General features: G+C 33.6%; 1 long non-coding RNA gene across 1 annotated transcript; it reads left to right on the forward strand.

Annotated features, from left to right (window-relative positions):
- Nucleotides 1-157: 157 nt before the first annotated feature.
- LOC124897572 lies at nt 158-1,947 on the forward strand. Its single transcript, XR_007054329.1, has 2 exons — nt 158-396; nt 1,708-1,947. It is a non-coding gene; the product is annotated as an uncharacterized LOC124897572 (long non-coding RNA).
- The last annotated feature ends 15,932 nt before the right edge of the window (nt 1,948-17,879 follow it).

Genomic DNA, 17,879 nt, shown 5'->3' on the forward strand with positions numbered 1-17,879 from the left:
ATCTCTAAAAGTATAGTTATTGAGATGAGATTATTTTTCGATCCCTAGTTGTGCAATTTATTGTGAAGGTATAAAATTTGGTCCTAAAAAAATTTAACTGGTCCTTATTGATAATTTAGATTCTTAAGAGGGAAAGAAATACTATCAAACTCTTGTAAAAATTTTAATTAAAAAATTCATTTTAGCTAATTAATAAAACATAACAAGGCTCCAAAGGGAATATTTCTTTATAACCATTAGCAAAACTGTCCATCTTCTATTAAAAATACAGAAAACTTCTCTATACTGAATAAAATTATCCCTAATTGTGCCTCTCTATTTTCTCTTTGCACTGTTGTGTGCTTAATTCTCTCTTCTTGCTGCTGTGTGCGCAAACTTGATATTCGATTCCCTTCGGTGAGCTCTACTTTACTCTCTTTTTCCTCTCTAACTTGTTTTGTTTTTTCTCATGATCTGTACGTTAATGGGTTGTGTTATTTTCAATGAATCTGGTGTCTTTTTCATCTGGGTTTGGGATAATTTTGTTTATATTGTTCTGGGTATGTCTAATTCTTGAATACTATAATTATTTTCTAATAAATTTGGTACTTGAGAATGTTGTCTGCAGCTCTAGTCTTCTGTTTATTCATCGTTGTGATTGGGGCTGAGTCATTACCATATGTACCAAGAGTCATTACCTTCTGTTTATTCATCGTTGTTTATTCTTCGCTCTAAATAATTATGGTAAAATTAGCCTGTGGGTCATGAATTGTAATAAGAGTCAAACTTTCTGGTACTATAGAACTGTACAGTTTCTTTATATTGGAATAGCTTGCTTTTTCTTTTTGTCTGCAATCCGCATTTACAGTTTTTTTTTGTTATGTAAATTACACCCTATAAGTATAATTTCCTTACCTCGAAGTTGTCTTCAAGAATGAATTGGCAACTGCTATGCAGATTTTAGTGCCAAAAGTAGTCAGGAATTTAAATGTCATGCTGGGCTGTGATTTTTTAAAACATATGGAATGCACGAATCCTTCCTGTAATGTTAGAAGTTTCACAACTACGTTTGATAACAATTGTAAGAAGAGACTTACCAAAAGGTATTGTGTGAAGTGCTATTTTTATTTGATTTTCTATTTGGTACTATACTTACCGAGGACATGATCTTAGATAGAAGAGTGCGGAGTACGCGGATTAGGGTAGAAACATAGTATATTAGTAGTTATATCAGTTATGTTAATAGTCATAGTAACATATTTGTCATATTAGTAGTCATAGTATTGCTTTGGTAGTTTCTTGTCCTTCGATTTATGTTACTATCTATTCTTTCTTGATTCTCGTACCTCGATTATTGTATTGTTTTGTTGTAGTTTATATGCGGTTACTAGCTGCTATTGTTGGTAGTGTTTGTTGTGTCTTGTACTTCTGTTACTTACTTTTTTTATACTGCTTTGGACTGTCTTCTTGATCCCAGGGTCTATCGAAAACAACCTCTCTATCTCAAAGGTAGAGGTAAGGACTGCATACACTCTACCCTCCCCGACACTAATTTATGGGACTACACTAGGATGTTGTCATTATTGTTGTATTATTGATTTTGATAAACTATTTGGTGAGAAATATAAGAAATTGTTGTATGTTCTGAGAAATAGCCAGTGATTAGTGGAGTACTAAAGGAATTTTTACTTAAATAATTGTTCACCCAAGGTACTTTATGTATTTCAGTTCATGGAGGAAATAGAAAGTTGACCATGTTAACAGAGAACAATAACATCTATGCCTCGATCGAAGCAAGTTAGGATTGGCTATGTGAATCCTTAATATCCAATATTGTTAACGACAAGCACTGGCATAGTTGAGAAGTGAAATATTTTTTGATATATTGATTTATTATGTCATTGTATTATCTAAATTCATGAGGTAATATATTTTCTTCACTATGAAAAAAATTATATTTTCCTCCTAGTTGGGTTGGTGTATGATCAATTGCTTATTTTACCATTTGATCTGCTTTACTTTTCAAAATCATAAAATTGGGGCTATATCTGAAAACTGAGTGATCGGTAAGTAGCTAGCTCATTCCCAGAGATACGTGCTACTAAAAAATAAAAGATGTAAGGAGCTGTATGGGAGCTTTGCACGAATGAAGTTTGGTTAACTGGGTATGCTTGTGTATTGATGAAGATTGGAAATGTAGTAGAAATGCAATAGTAAAATAAAAACATCTTACAACAGTAACATTAGAAACTTTATTTTCTCTCCTACTCTGGAAACAACATCACTTTTAACAAAGGTCAAAGTTGTTTTTCTCTTTTTAATTCACGTTAAAGCCACTTAGGATTAGTAGTAATATTATAGTGTTTCCCTATTCCTCTATTACATATTGCCTTCTTTGCTTTAGTATCACTCCCCTATTATTTTATTCTTGTTATATCTTTTCCTTTCGATTATTGTATTGTATGTTGTTAATACTATTTGTTCTTTGTTATGATATCTAAAGATTTATTTCACTATGAAGGGGGAGTTTTGTATGCTAAGAGCAATGTAACTATTAAGTTAGAGGACTATATTATTAAGAACATACTTTTTATGCATATACTGAACTTTAGGATCGTTACGAAATAATGTAAATTCCTCAATTGACAATTAATCTATCAAGCATTGCCATTTTTCATTCATACAAGCTAATTAATAATTTTTTATATACTTAGTTCATCTAATAGTGTTTGCGGTATATGTATTAACTAAAAAAGGAGACAAGGTCCACTAGAAAGTGAGAACTTAGAGTTCAACCAAATTTTGTGCATTTGATCTTCACTAGTTGTGTGCATCTTACAAGTATAATTTTTTATCGTTTAATTTCTCTCAATGTAATATTTATATATTTTACAAGGTTATGGCACCTAGTAAGCAATGGATGCAACTTATTAATGATCAGTCCAATGAAACCTGCAAAAGTGGGTTGAAATTTTTTTTAATTATGCTTTTTGAAAAACAGGAGAAGAACATGAAATACGATGTCCATGTAACAAATATTGCAATACTACTTTAGAAACTCGTAAATCAATTGAGACACATTTAAAAGTGCATGGAATAGTTTAGAATTATACTTTCTGATTTCACTATGGAGAATGCTTGGGTGAACCATTATCTGAATTCGAATTTAAAAATGAATTTGATGTGAAGTGGAAAAATGTGAGAGTAAAGATGAAGTAGAAGAATTATTGAGAAATTTGTATCCTAATCTTAATGGTGGACCTACAAACATTGATTTTGATGATTTATTTGAGGAGAAGCCAAATGTTGAAGCAAAATAATTTTACAAACTATTAAAGGATTTCGAGCAGCCACTATACTAAAATTTAAAAGCATCAAAGCTTTCCTCTTTGATTAAATTGCTTCACATCAAAAATATGGGCCGTTAGAGTAATGCATCATTTATAATGTCATTGAAAATGTTGAAAGAGGAGTTGTTGCCTGATGGCACCGATTTGACAAACTCATATTATAAGGCAAAGAAGATAATTCAAAAACTCAGACTTTATTACAATAAGATAGATGCTTGCACTAATGATTGCATGTTATACTTGAAGGAAAATAACTTATTGGACTCTTGCTAAGTTTGTGGTGTATCTAGATGGAAAATAGATACCCATAGTAGGGAAACAAGAAACAAAAAGGTAAAAAGATAGAAGCAAAGAGCTTACGTTATTTTCCCTTAAATCCTATACTTTGGAGGTTGTTCATGTCTTCAAAGACATCTACTCTAATGACATGGAATAAGGATAAAAGAATCAATAATGGAATAATGAGGCACCCAGCTGATTCAATGGCATGAAAGTCATTTGATGAACTTTATCCTCCATTTGCGATCGAGCCCCATAATGTTAGCCTTGGACTTGCTAATGATGGATTTCAACCACTTCAAAACTCAAAAACCTCACGTAGCATTTGGCATGTGGTTCTTATTCCTTATAATTTACCACCTTGGTTGTGTATGAAACAAGAAAATTTTATTTTGTCAATTTTTATTCCTGGTTCAAATGGTCTAAGAGATACAATTGATATATATATATATATATATATATATATATATATATATATATATATATATTTCTTTAGCCTTTAATAGAGGAATTGAATGAGTTATAGGAAATTGGTGTTGATACCTATGATGTATCAAATAAATAAAATTTCATGTTGTATGCATCTTTGTTACCATCAATGACTTTCCAGCAGATGGAAATTTATCAGAATAGAGTACCGAAGGAAAATTAGCATGTTCGTGTTGCAATAAAGACACTTTCTCAATTCAATTGTCTAACAGTAAAAAGCAGTGTTTTATTGGTCATCGACGTTACCTTCCTCTTATTCACTAATAAAGTTATGAGAAGCAGTCCTTTGATAGTACAGAAGAGAAAGGGCCACCACTAAAAAATGGTTCTGGTACTGAGATACTTAATCAACAACAAGATCTTTAAGGGCAAAAATTATCAAGAGATCCAAAGAAAAGGAAGAAGATATCACATAAAGTTTGAAAAGATAACTGGAACAAGAATAGTATCTTTATTAAACTTCCATATTTGGAGTATTTCTTATTGCAACATAATTTGGATGTTATTTATATTAAAAAGAATATATGTGAGTCTTTTATGGAGACATTCATGAATGTCAAAGGAAATACCAAGGATGCAATTAACATTCAATTAGACTTGGAAGATATGAACATTAGACCAGAATTGTACCTCATCCAAAAGGGGAAGAAAATTGAAGTTCCAATTGCATGCTACATGTTGCCTCCTGAAGATAAGTACAATTTTTGTCTTTTCTTAAAGAATCTAAAAGTTCCTGATGGTTTTTCATCTAATATTTCTCAATGTGTGAACTTAAAAGATCATAAAATTTTGGGTTGAAAAGTCATTATTGTCATGTTTTTCTACAACATCTACTCCCTACTGCACTTCATGGTATGTTTTTCAAAGAAGTGTGAGAACCACTTATTGAGTTATCTTATTTTTTTAGTGTGCTTGGATCTAAGGAGTTGAGAATTAATGATTTGGAACGTATTGAAGTGTAAATTCCCATAGCACTTTACAAGTTAGAAAAGGTCTTTTCTCCTTTATTTTTTGATGTCATAGTGCACTTGCCAATTCACTTAGCTACTGAAGCTAAGATTATAAGATTATCAGGCCTATTCATTATAAGTGGTTGTATACTGTGGAATGATGGTTGTATTTTTTGAAATATCTCATTGGTAATAGGGCATGCCAAGAAGGTTCTATTGCGGAGGGCTACATTGCAAATAAGTGTATAACCTTGTGTTCAAGGTATTTGCATAAAATTGACACAAAATTCAATCGGCCTTAACAAAATTATGATGGGATTTAAAAGAACCTGATGGAGGTTTATCTATATTTTATCAACCTGGAAACTTTGGGAGCTAAAGCTCTATGTGAGATTGAGGATGATGAATTGAAACAAGCACATATATACATATTGAAGAATTGTAATGAAGTCTTACCGTATCTCAAGTATGAAAAGCACTCATGTAGTCTCATTTTTATTATTTCCTTTAGGATAATTTCTTTTCTATATGAGATTTATGATTCACTTTAATTTTGTAGAGAATTTGCACAAATTCATAAAGATACTATTCGACACTTGTCTAATGCAGAATGAAATCAACAAAATTTATTAAAAGATAGGGTAAGTAATACATAACCATAAAATTTAATATTTTAATATTGTATTAGTCATTCTAAAGTATTCAGTGCAATCTTATTGATAGGTCGCACAATTGCATAAAGGAGATGATAGTCTGATCATGAAAGATCTGCTTTCACTTTCACACGGTCCTACCAAATATTCGACACATTGCAATGGTTATTGTTATACCCTATTTTAACACGGGTCAAACCGAGGTACAACATATTGAAAAACTTCTATGTAAAATTAAGAAAGTTGCCACCTAATTAGTTCTATGGTGAATTGGGACACCTATCAAAAACTAAGTGATCTAAGAAATAAAGACTTTGCTTTAAGGTCTACTTAACTAAGTGATTCTAGGTAAGGGTTCTAAATATCCTAAGGAGAAGGGATTCGGCATCCTAAAGGATCCGCAAACTACGATTAACCGGCCAAACTTAGGTTAAAAATAGGAAATCAAATGTTAAATTAAGAAAGATGTAAATAAGATATTAAAAAGCATACATCTTAATAAAACATGCTAATTATTTATAAAAAAAAAAAAAAAAAAGGGATTAGAAAACTTCAGAAAGATTCAGTGATTTTCGAAAATTATCAAAGCTAATTCCTAAAAATAACACAACCTTATTGTTTTCGAAAGATAGTTATTTCAAATCATTTTTTCTTAAAAGATATATAAAGATTCTAATTAACAATTTAAATAAAGTTTAGGCTAAAAATTATGCTATATCAAGAAAATCACTTTTTAAATTGTTAAAAAATAACTTTAATTTTTTATAGTATAAATAAAATGGAAAATTAGCATATGCTAAGCGAATCATTGAGATGACTAAAATATAATTGTTTAAATCGATAATGGCTTAAAAATTAATTTTTTATTGATAAAAAGCTCATGTTTAAAGAAAATATTTTCTTCGTTTGAAATCTTAAGAAAAAGCCTCATGCAATTAAATTGGTGAAATTACCATATTTTATTTGGAATTGATGAAAAAAATAAATTGATTTACTAAATCCAAAATTATTAAAGCCGATTTTCGAGTCCAGCGATGATAAATTCGCCTACCATAAAAACTTATATTTTATCAATTCGACATTCGTAACTAATGGGAAACTAATTTATTTTTAAAGATAAGGCCATTTATTGTAAAAGATATGTTATCGCCTATCAAATTTTAACCTTTTAATGATATAATCTATATACTGAAGCCTAGTGATTATGCTAAGTGTAAAATCTACGAGGTAAAGAAGAAACAATTAAATTTGCTACCACATTAAAGATTTACATTAATTCAAACAAAAACATACAAAACACAAATAATAATGGAAGAAATGTTAGAACAAAAATAATAATGATTGTCTACAAAAGAAATAAAATAAATCTTGAAGAAAAAGGAAATGAGAAACTAGACTGCTAGATGAAGATACGTAATGCATCTCTTATGCCGCTTCTCTGATTTGGACAGAGATGGGGTCATGTCATAAGACCCCAAACGCGCTCCCGATCAGTTCACATGAGACAGAAAAGAAAATAAAGATTAGAAATTTGTTAGAGGCATAATAGTGTGAGAATAAAATTTATAGAGCATTACAGCTTTGACTAATAGATTATTCAAAATTCACAAAAAAAAACATCAAGAAATATCTAAATTTGTTAATATCTTGACAGAAATCAACAAAAGTTTGCATAAACATATAGAAAACTGACACTTAGTTGCTAACACCTGTACATATTCATATTAAATTTATTCTAGGCACAAAATTTAGCTTGAAATGAGTAACACTATGCCTCCAAATAATGCAGCTTTTGTAAAGTGAAAGACATGGAACACGAAGCCACAGTTGTAAAGTAAGTGAATATTGTAATTCTGTAACTTGGCCAAAACACATACTAATACCATATATGTCATAAGCCTCATTACTGCATATATTTTAGTCCCTTTAAACACATTTATTATGCATAGCATCACTTAGGCACTTGATAAACTTAAATCATATCTCAAATAAACTTCAAAACTTACAAGAAAATATCGATAAACTTTTCAAGTGTTCAATACAGATTTAAAACAGAAGCGATATATATAGAGATTTGATCATGTCTTCCATTGAGGAGCAAATTTTGAAAAAATAAGCAAATTATCGAGACAATTAGTTATTTCATGCAAGATCTACACTCTCATCATCCTATACAAATGTGTAGGAAAATAAAGTTAATTGAACTTTGAGTTTTGTCCCTATGTCATTTTCCAGATTGAGAATATACATTAGTAACACACGTAGGAGAAAAGGTATGAGGAAAGAAAATTTATTGAAATGTCTCGAAGAAAGGAGAGACGAAAGTGATGAACACCACGAGGCGTTCACCTCTTACTCCTTTAATGATCACATGAACATCTCCTTGTCTTATATGTTCACCAAATAAGGCAGTTACAGCAGAACCGTGGAAGAAGAAAGAGCATACTAAAACAGGAATGGGAGGAACGGGAAAACAATTTGTACAAGTTGGAGAAAGGTTGGAGTCCGAATGGACTCGTTATGGTAACAGAAGGATTAGTATTTGTAACGTCATTTTGATGAGTAAAAAAGTGATCAAGAAAACAAAGAGACCATTCTCCATTTTTCATATGAGAACTAAAAGAGACAGGTTATTCTCAAAGACAATAATTAAATTCTCAAACATTGCTTGACACCTAAAATCGAATAATGCATAGGCAGAGAGAGAAAAAAAATCTGCAGGTAGCTTTAATTTGTGTTACTTGAACTTGTAAAAATGTCAATGAGTGCGTGTAGGGTTTGCCAAAAACAGCGTACTTGGTTAAAAAAAACCGACACAAATACGACATCGAAAATGACGAGTTCGAGTAACTTAGACTTTAAATAGGATCGAGTCAAAGGCTCCCACTTCCTCAACAGAAGCAGAATATGCTAAGGCTGTATTTGTTTTTTTAAGATTCGTACGTCTGAATCTGAATGCATATATGAATGATTAAGATGTTGTCTCTAGATCTGAAAACTGAATGATTAAGACTGTTTGTTTTTCAACATCTGAATGTACCAAAAAAAAAATTATTTGTATATATAATAAAATAAAAAATACAATTCAAATAAAAAATTAATTATATATATCAGAAAAGTATGCAATTTAATACAACAAAATTATTATTTGATTGAAAAAAAATATTTATGTTTGTTAGTGATAGTGGAGAGAGTTTAGAGACAAAACAGACACTTTTTCTGCCTTAGGAGTCAAAACGGACACTACTTTAAGTTTGGATACAAAACAGACAATTTGCTCATTTTGGGGCAAACTATAACTAACACCATTTGTCAGCCGTTTGGGATGAAAAATTAATATTATGGTTTGTCCAAAAATGGGCAAACTACATTTCATAAACTTATGTGAATTGTTGAAGAAATTCGCGCAAGGATTTGATAGATTTCTGAAAATATTTCAATTTTTTTCTAACATGAATTGCTGAAGAGATTCCTGAAAGTGTGAAAGATTTGTCATTTCAATAAAACTTTTTTACTTATAAATATGTGTTGTTGTTAACCATTTTATCTCATTCATCACGAGCAACATTCATTATTTACTGAAAACTTTTTTATAAGGCTAAAAACATTCATTATTCACTGCCCGATTGAGATAAAATGGTTAACAACAACACATATTTATAAGTGAAAAAGTTTTATTGAAATGACAAATCTTTCACATTTTTCGGAATCTCTTCAGCAATTCACGTTACAAAAAAAAAGGAATATTTTTAAAAATCTATCAAATCTCTGAGTGAATCTCTTCAGCAATTCACATAAAAACTTCCAATAGTTTTTTTTCCTGTTCTTCATTCCATTTCCTTTTCAAAACGCGATTCTCCTGCTCATTTTCACTAAGCATATCCTTTAAATGATTTTTTTTTCTTCAGATTCTTTTAGCAATGTCCTAAGAAAATCTCTATCTTGTATGACTTCGTTGAGAAAATAGCGTGTCAAACTTCATAGTGTTCTGTGAAGTCACGGTATCACCATCGAATATGGGTCTGTTCAATTGTGATATAATCGTGTTCGTTTCATTTATTCACATCATTTCTATCCACCAAAAATAATCATATCCACCATTTTCTTAAAACAACAAAATATGAAACAAGGTTAACATACACATATTTTTAATTGAACAACTTAAATTTTTTACCTTAGAACGCGCACAGCTCCAAAACTTACGATTAGGATTTCTTTGAGTCCTTGATATTTTCATTTTACAATATTCATTGCATTTACATACATCTGGTTCAATAAAGACATTTCGGATTGTTGAGACATAATTATAAAGGAATTTTCAAAGCCCAAAGAGATAATATTAGTAGAAAATACGATAGATGGATGAGATAGAATGGTTAACAACAATACATATTTATAAGTGAAAAGGTTTTATTGAAATGACAAATCTTTCACATTTTTAGGAATCTCTTCAGCAATTCACGTTACAAAAATAATTTGATATATTTTCAGAAATCTATCAAATCTCTTAGTGAATCTCTTCAGCAATTCACATAAGTTTATGAAATGTAGTTTGCCCATTTCTGGGCAAACCATAATAGCAATTTTTCACCCCAAACCATGTTAGTTATAGTTTGCTCCAAAATGGGCAAACTGTCCATTTTGTATCAAAAATTAAAGTCTCTAGTAGAGACAGTTTATAATGGTGGTTGCGGTGACAATGACTGATATTAGTTACTAGTAATATTAGTGGTTATAGTTGTGATGGTTGGTAATGTAGTGACTGTTATGATGGTGATGGTTGATAGTGATGGTGGTTGTTGTGATGTGATGTTGCTTGATGTTAGTAGTTGGACGTGTTGATTGTGATGGCTAAAAAATGAATGAATGATGGTTGGCGATGTGTTGGTGCTAGTTGGAGATATTGTTAGTTGTGATGGTGGAGATGGTTGTTAGTAAAGATAAATAGTAGCGATGATAGTGATTGAAGTGATGGTAGAGATGGCGTTACTAGTGACAATGGCGGTGGCCGCCAAAGAATATGTGGAGGTTGTGATATATTAGTGGTAGTTAGCAGTGGTGCTAGTTGTGATAGATGAGTTGGTCGATAGTAGGGATTGACCGGTAGTGGTTGATGATGGTGGTGGTGTTGACGGCGGCGGTGACGTTAAATATAATTAGAATAATAAAGGTAGTAGGTGTCATGGTGGTTGACAATGATGGAGGTGGCAGAGGGTGACTGATGATTATGAATAGAGTGGCGGTGAATATTATCCAATACCAGAATACCTCTTCAGACCAATTAAGAGTTAAAATCTTAATAAAAAACAAATGCACTTAATGGTCTGAAGTCTGAACCATTCAAATTCAGACCTTCATTAAGTGCAAACAAATGAGCCCTAAGTTTGTTTTTAATAACATGTGAAATTAGATAACAAAGAAAAAAATGATTAAGCGAACATCCTCTGTTCTTGTGCATCTCAGCCTAGCAATATGTCTTCTAGCAAAGTTTACTACCATATGGATAAACCTAAAGAACACATTCCCTTTATTAATAATAAAAATAAAATTAAAAAAAAGAAACTGAAGTAGACCATGTTAGCATACTACAATCATCTATTACAACTTCTATGGATAAAATTCTTGATTTTCAAACACTTTGTAAATGCAAATGAATATCTTAGGAGAATTTCACATAACTCACAATAGGCTTCTGTCACGATCCAAACCGAGGCCCTGGTCATGACAAGCATTTCGAATCATAAAGACCCAAAACCCTTTTCTATTTGTTAGTCATACACAATATTCATACAATAAAAGAAGATATGGAAATATAACTTAATACGGAATCATGGTCATACTCTGAACTCAATTTAATGATAAAGAATTTAAAATCCAAAAACTCTAGACAATATCTAAAACAGTCAGCGAAATCTCTATTACATGCTAAAATGACAACTGTCTGAATCTGTGATACGCCCAAATTACAACTCTCGTTAGAAAGTGCAAGCAGTCGCTGTCAAATATAGAAACCAACTGGGTTGGGTGTTGAATCCCACAGGGAATACTATGATCACTAAGTATTGTGATTATTATTAGACTGTTGGTCGAAGGTTCTAAGATAAGGGGGGTTTTGGTTTAGGTGCACAATAATATTATCAGTGTAATGATAAGATGATATGTGTAATAATATTTGATCATAGAGAATGACAAGTTAGGGTTATGTCCACCTTGTAGCTCCTACTTCTCTGTTAACTATGAGTAATACGGATTTTATACATGCATGCACTTATAGAGAGACGTATTCTAATTCTAAATCCAAGTGTTTTTCAACCATCAAGGATTTATTCACCTTAGTTCTCTCGAATCCAAAGTGTACAACCAATTGTACGAACTCTCCAAGAAGTTAATCCTGCTAGGGCATTAACGTGTAAAATAGAGGTTGGAAACCCTATTTTCTCGTCACACTCTCTTTTCCAAATAGTAACTTTTCTATCGAACAAGTTATTGCTATAATGGCGCATTCCCTATGTTTGCAACCATGAGAATTCAATCAAACCGAAGAGAGTAATGATATAAGTGGCGTGACACATCATAAATTCAAAAACCCATAGCAATAGAGAGTATACTACAAGGTTTCCATAACCCTAACAAATAAACTTAGCTACTCATGAATAAAATGGACATCAAACTAGAAATATTCATCATACCAAAACTTAGAATGATCTTGGTGATAAAGATGACTAGCGAAATTAAGAGAGAAACGTGTTTCTCTCCCTCTGTCCTCAAGCTAAGCCGCTTTTTCTTGTCTTGAAAATAATACAGAATGTGAATGATCCCTAAAAATTCAACAATAAGGCTTTTAATAACATCCTTCTCTAATAAATTGCTACTGCATCCTTAACTATTTAAAAATATTGAGTTTGCCCGGGAAAAAGTTCCCATGCATCACATTCAGTCCAAAAGCTGCTTTCCTTTTTATGTGAAGTTTTCCTTTGCTGTCCACAGGTCCCCAAAGTGCTGTAATCTTCCTCATTAGTACCTGAAAAGCATGCTAATCACATAGGTCAGCTCACTTAACTAAAAATAGAGTAAAAGTGCAAGAATTATGTATTTTATCCTCAAAACTTAGCTAAAACATGGGTAAGTTATGGTGCTTAGACGTATAAATACACCCAACATCACCACCCCACACTTAAAGCTTTGTTTGTCCTCGAACAAAATAGTACATCTATGCGAATACCTAACTAAAATTCACAAGAGCAACACAAAATTTTCAACAAGACATACACTGCAATTATTAACAAAGAGTAAATTTCTCGATCATTACTAGAAACAACTCACCCTCCAACATAGACTCATTAAGTTGGTTAATTCGTATACACAAGTTAAGCGAAAAAAATCATATAAAACTACCCAACAATCATCAACCATGTGCGCTCACACAAAATGTTACCCATAATCACTTATAGTTTTGCATTTTTCAGAAATATGGGTATAAGAACTTGCTTGCTCTCACTCTCACAAAGAATTCTTAGATTACAACTGATGACCATATGCTTGCCCTTAGTGTAATGCTCCACTAATATCAGAATGCTAAGGTTAGGATCAAATAGGTCTTTACGGGTTGTAAAGTACGCTAAAGGGACGGGTAGGACTATTTTGGCCAGAAATGGTGACTATGTTCCCTAAGCGCTTTAATACACTACATTATGCCATTTACACTAACTTTTAACAACCACTCTACCTTCCTTTCATCTACCAACCACTCTACTTTTCTTCACCCATTTTGTTACTCAATTAAAAACACTATGATGCGAATATACAACTCTTTTTTTTTCTTTTATTTTTTTTCTTTTTTTTTCTTTTAAATAATTTTTTTTTAATTATTATTATTAAGCATCCCTATGATAGCCACCCTCGATCACAATATTTTCATGTACCTATAACTAAACTCTGGGGCATCACTTTCACCATTTTCCTTTTATTTTGCCACACTCGTTACTCAACTTGATTCTACAATTTAAAGCGCTTAGGAGCTTTTGGATCAAATTATGGTCTTTTCAAAAAAATGGATTAGGCTACATAAGGGGTTGCCAAAGAAAATTGCTAAAGGCTCAAAGGGTGTTCACTAGGACAATATACAAAGGTAGGTAAAAAGAAGATAAACAAAATCAGGGCTGCCAAAGAAATGCCTAAATCATCTCCTAAACTCACAATCTTTATTTCGCTTCACACACACACTAGGCAAGTTCTAGCATCAGTCGCAATAAATAATATACAATAACCCTACACACACATGGCACATGGTCAACTTAATTAGGAGCATTATAGATTCTTGACCCAATAGATAAATGAATTAAACCACAAGCAGTTATCACAAAATGAGTCACAACTTAGAGCCTAAATGTTTCAATAGTAGTGATTCAGCACAAACTCCTATTATAATGCCATGTCGTCTATAAGAACAATTTCATGCAAAAATCTGACTAATTATAACTAACTAACTACGAGTAAATCAAAACAACTATAGAATAAATGCAGGAAAGCAGTACGCAATACAGCAGACAAGGCAATCCCCAGATATATACCCGCACCCCACACTTATATGGAACACACTGCCCTCAGTGTAAATAAATAAACAAAAACCTGGTTAGTCAGACTCCTCCTCTACATCCGGGTCATACCCCCTGCGTTAGAATCATCATCAGAGTCTTCATCATCAGAATTGTCCTCCACATCAGAGTCTAGCAGCTGGTGATCATCGTCTGTCGGCATATCATCATCTAGAGGTTCTTCAAAATTTACCCCCACTCCACACATGGCCCGAGCATGCTCATTAAGCGGGTAGTCATAGTCCAACTGCCGAAGCTCTGCATCAGTCGGCACATGACCCTCATTCATCATAGTAAACCGAGTCATGCCACACAGATGGAGAAAAAAAACTCTTATCTCGAGCATATCTCTCAGCAGTGGTAAGGTTGATGCCTTGACCAGTTTCTGGATCTTTGATTTTCGTGAGATCTACCTTCTTCGGGTTGTGTGGCAACTTATGGTCTGTTGGCTCCTCCTTAATGTGCTTTTTTCTTAAAATTGCAGTCAACAAGTTGCCGAAGCTGAAATGAGACCTTTTGTGCACCCTTGCTTTTCGCATCGACGTTCGTATAACTGTACCAATGTTGATGGGAACATTCGTCATTACAGCATATACCAAGCAGACTCGATCATGCGTGACCTTAGTGTATTGTGTCCCAGGAATCAAGCAGGAATTGACTATTCTTAACTATATGCGAGCTTCTCTGTTCAAACAAGCATATGGGTAAGTATTGTGATGACCATTATCTTTGTGATGAGTCCATCGGGTCATGGACCTTGATCCACACAACGTATGTCTGATGGCTCTGTAGGGAGGTCTGTTGTAGAGCTCCTTGAGTGGTGATTGATCCACACTTGGAGTACCCAAGAAAGAGTTGAAGAAATCAGCGTTCAATTGCAAGACTTGCCCTGAATCTTTACTTCATTTCTCATAGTCCTTGGGGACCAGTTGGCATAAAACTCTCGAGTCAAATCAAGATTACATTCACCCATGTCTCGGAAGATAAAGTCAAGATTTAGTGCCATAATCTTTGCCAAAATGCGAGGGCAATTCTTTGCTAAACTTTCCTTCTGCATCAACTCCACATGGACATATTTCTTCACTTTATTATTTCTATACCATTCCTTCCCTTCCTCCTCCAGAACCACTTGATCCTAAAAGTGCGTCGAGGCACTTGAAGAGAGGAGGAATCAGCTTGGTCCTTTCTTGACCATTTTTGACCTTTTTGTGAGGTGGATGCTTTCTCCTTTCCCTGTCGTCCTTTCGGAGCCATTTTACCTGAGATCACAATAGAGTCATGTTAGTCTCGTTTCGTAAAATTCACTATAATCAAAAAAGAAAATAGTGATGGCACCACCCCACACTTAATTTGTTTGCACAAACTAATTGGGTGAGTGATGTCGATTACTCAGACTTCATCGACATACATTTAGATGGTATGTGCCAACAACATTATTAGCACAGTCACACTTTCAACCCTTCACTTTACATAATAATTTCTCAGTTTGATATAGAGAAGCAGCACACAATGGTCGTGTAATCTTGACTATCATGTCCAACTTTATTTCATTGGAGCAATGCAATCTTTAAGCAAGACTACCACATAGAAATCTTATCATGCTATAGCATAGAAACAATTACACAATCTTATGCTTTTAGTTAACCATGACCATTACATCGATGAACGAGTCACTCACATAGTCAAGCTTACAACTCCCAAAATTATCATTAACTTCAAAATTTCAACTCCATAATAATAAAAAAAAATTATGACCGTGAATACCAATCAATACATGCCGGAGTAAAATCAAGAATACCCACAAGAATCCTTTCACTCAATGAGATGTATTTTTCAAAAATCATAACAAACTAACCCTACTCTTATCACCAAGCACTACTACAAAATCTAGTGAACCATTATAAGCGTAGCACTGAAACAACTACGGAACATGAAAGAACAACTTACTTGGTGATTAATTCGTGATGAATCGGGAAGGTGAGCCTATAGGATTAGATGAGAAAAGAGAAAAACTTGGAGAGGGAAATGTTGGGCGGTGCTTACGTTTAAGAAAACTTTAATGGGGTTTAAAGGTAGAGGATATATTTAAAAGATGAGGCATGGCTCGGGTTGGTCCATTCACACTCGAGTTAGTAGGCAAAATACACGTTGATAGGCGACGCCTATAGCATCGCCTAAGCATAAGTAGGCGGTGCCTAACCTATTGCCTATGTTGGCATAGGCGGCGCCTAGCCTATTGCCTATGTGAGGCAGTGAGCATAGGCGATGGCATAGGCGGCGCCTAGCCTATTGCCTATGTTCCATCATTCCTAGACTTACCACCATTGACATGGCTCACTTTCAAATCAAAATTTAGGGCTAATCTCCTCCTTTATACTTTATGCACCTACACTTAATCAAAAACAACAAAAATGATTAGAAGGATGGGTTGCCTCCCACCAAGCACCTTAGTTTTGGTCGTGGCTTGACTCTTCTTTTTGAATTTTTATTTATCAAAGACAAACTCCTAGTAAAACAAAAATGATTAAAATGATGGGTTGCCTCCCATGTAGCGCTTGATTTATTGTCGCGGCACGACATAGTTATCTCGATTACTCAAACTTCATCAAGATATGTGGTGGCTATACATTTTATCGAGTCAGTTGGACCGATATATAGCTTCACTCTTTGGCCATTTACCTTAAAGACACTACCATCATTGTTTTCTAACTCTACTACTCCAGATGAGTAAACTTGGCTGATTCTGAATTGACCAGACCATTTAGACTTCAACTTACCTGGAAATAGCTTCAGTCTGGAGTTGAAAAGGAGTACCAAATCGCCTTTCTGGAAGTTTTGTTGGATAATCCTCTGATCATGGTACTTTTTCATCCTTTCCTTGTAAAGATCTGCTCTTTCATATGCATTTAGACGGAATTCATCCATCTCGTTTAGCTTTCCCAATCTCATATTTATAGCCTCATCCCAATTCAGGTTAAGCTGCTTCAGTGCCCACATTGCTTTATGTTCTAGCTCAATTGGAAAATGACAAGCCTTTCCATAAATGAGTTGGTATGGTGACATGCCAATTGGTGTCTTAAATGCGGTCCTATATGCCCATAAGGCATCGTCCAGCTTCCTGGACCAATCTTTCCTGCTGGCATTCACAGTCTTAGCAAGGATCAGCTTGATTTCCCGATTTGAAACCTCTACCTGCCCACTAGTTTGTGGGTGGTACGGTGTAGCTACCTTATGTTGCTTAACCCCATACTTTGCCAATACGGCTCTGAATAGCTTGTTGCAGAAATGTGATCCTCTATCGCTTATGATGGTACGGGGTACCCCAAAACGAGAGAAGATAGTTCTCTTCAAGAACGCCACAACACTCTTGCCTTCATTATCAGCTAGAGCGACTGCTTCAACCCATTTGGATACGTAATCCACAGTAACTAAGATATATTTCATCCCATATGAGCTCACAAATCGGCCCATGAAGTCAATACCCTAGACATCGAATAACTCTACTTCAAGCATTTTGGACATGGGCATCTCATGGTGCTTTGAAATAAAACTTTGCCGCTGACACTGATCATATCTTCTTATAAA

Source organism: Capsicum annuum, chromosome 4 (genome assembly GCF_002878395.1).
Source record: "Capsicum annuum cultivar UCD-10X-F1 chromosome 4, UCD10Xv1.1, whole genome shotgun sequence".
In the NCBI taxonomy this organism is placed as follows: Eukaryota; Viridiplantae; Streptophyta; class Magnoliopsida; order Solanales; family Solanaceae; genus Capsicum; species Capsicum annuum.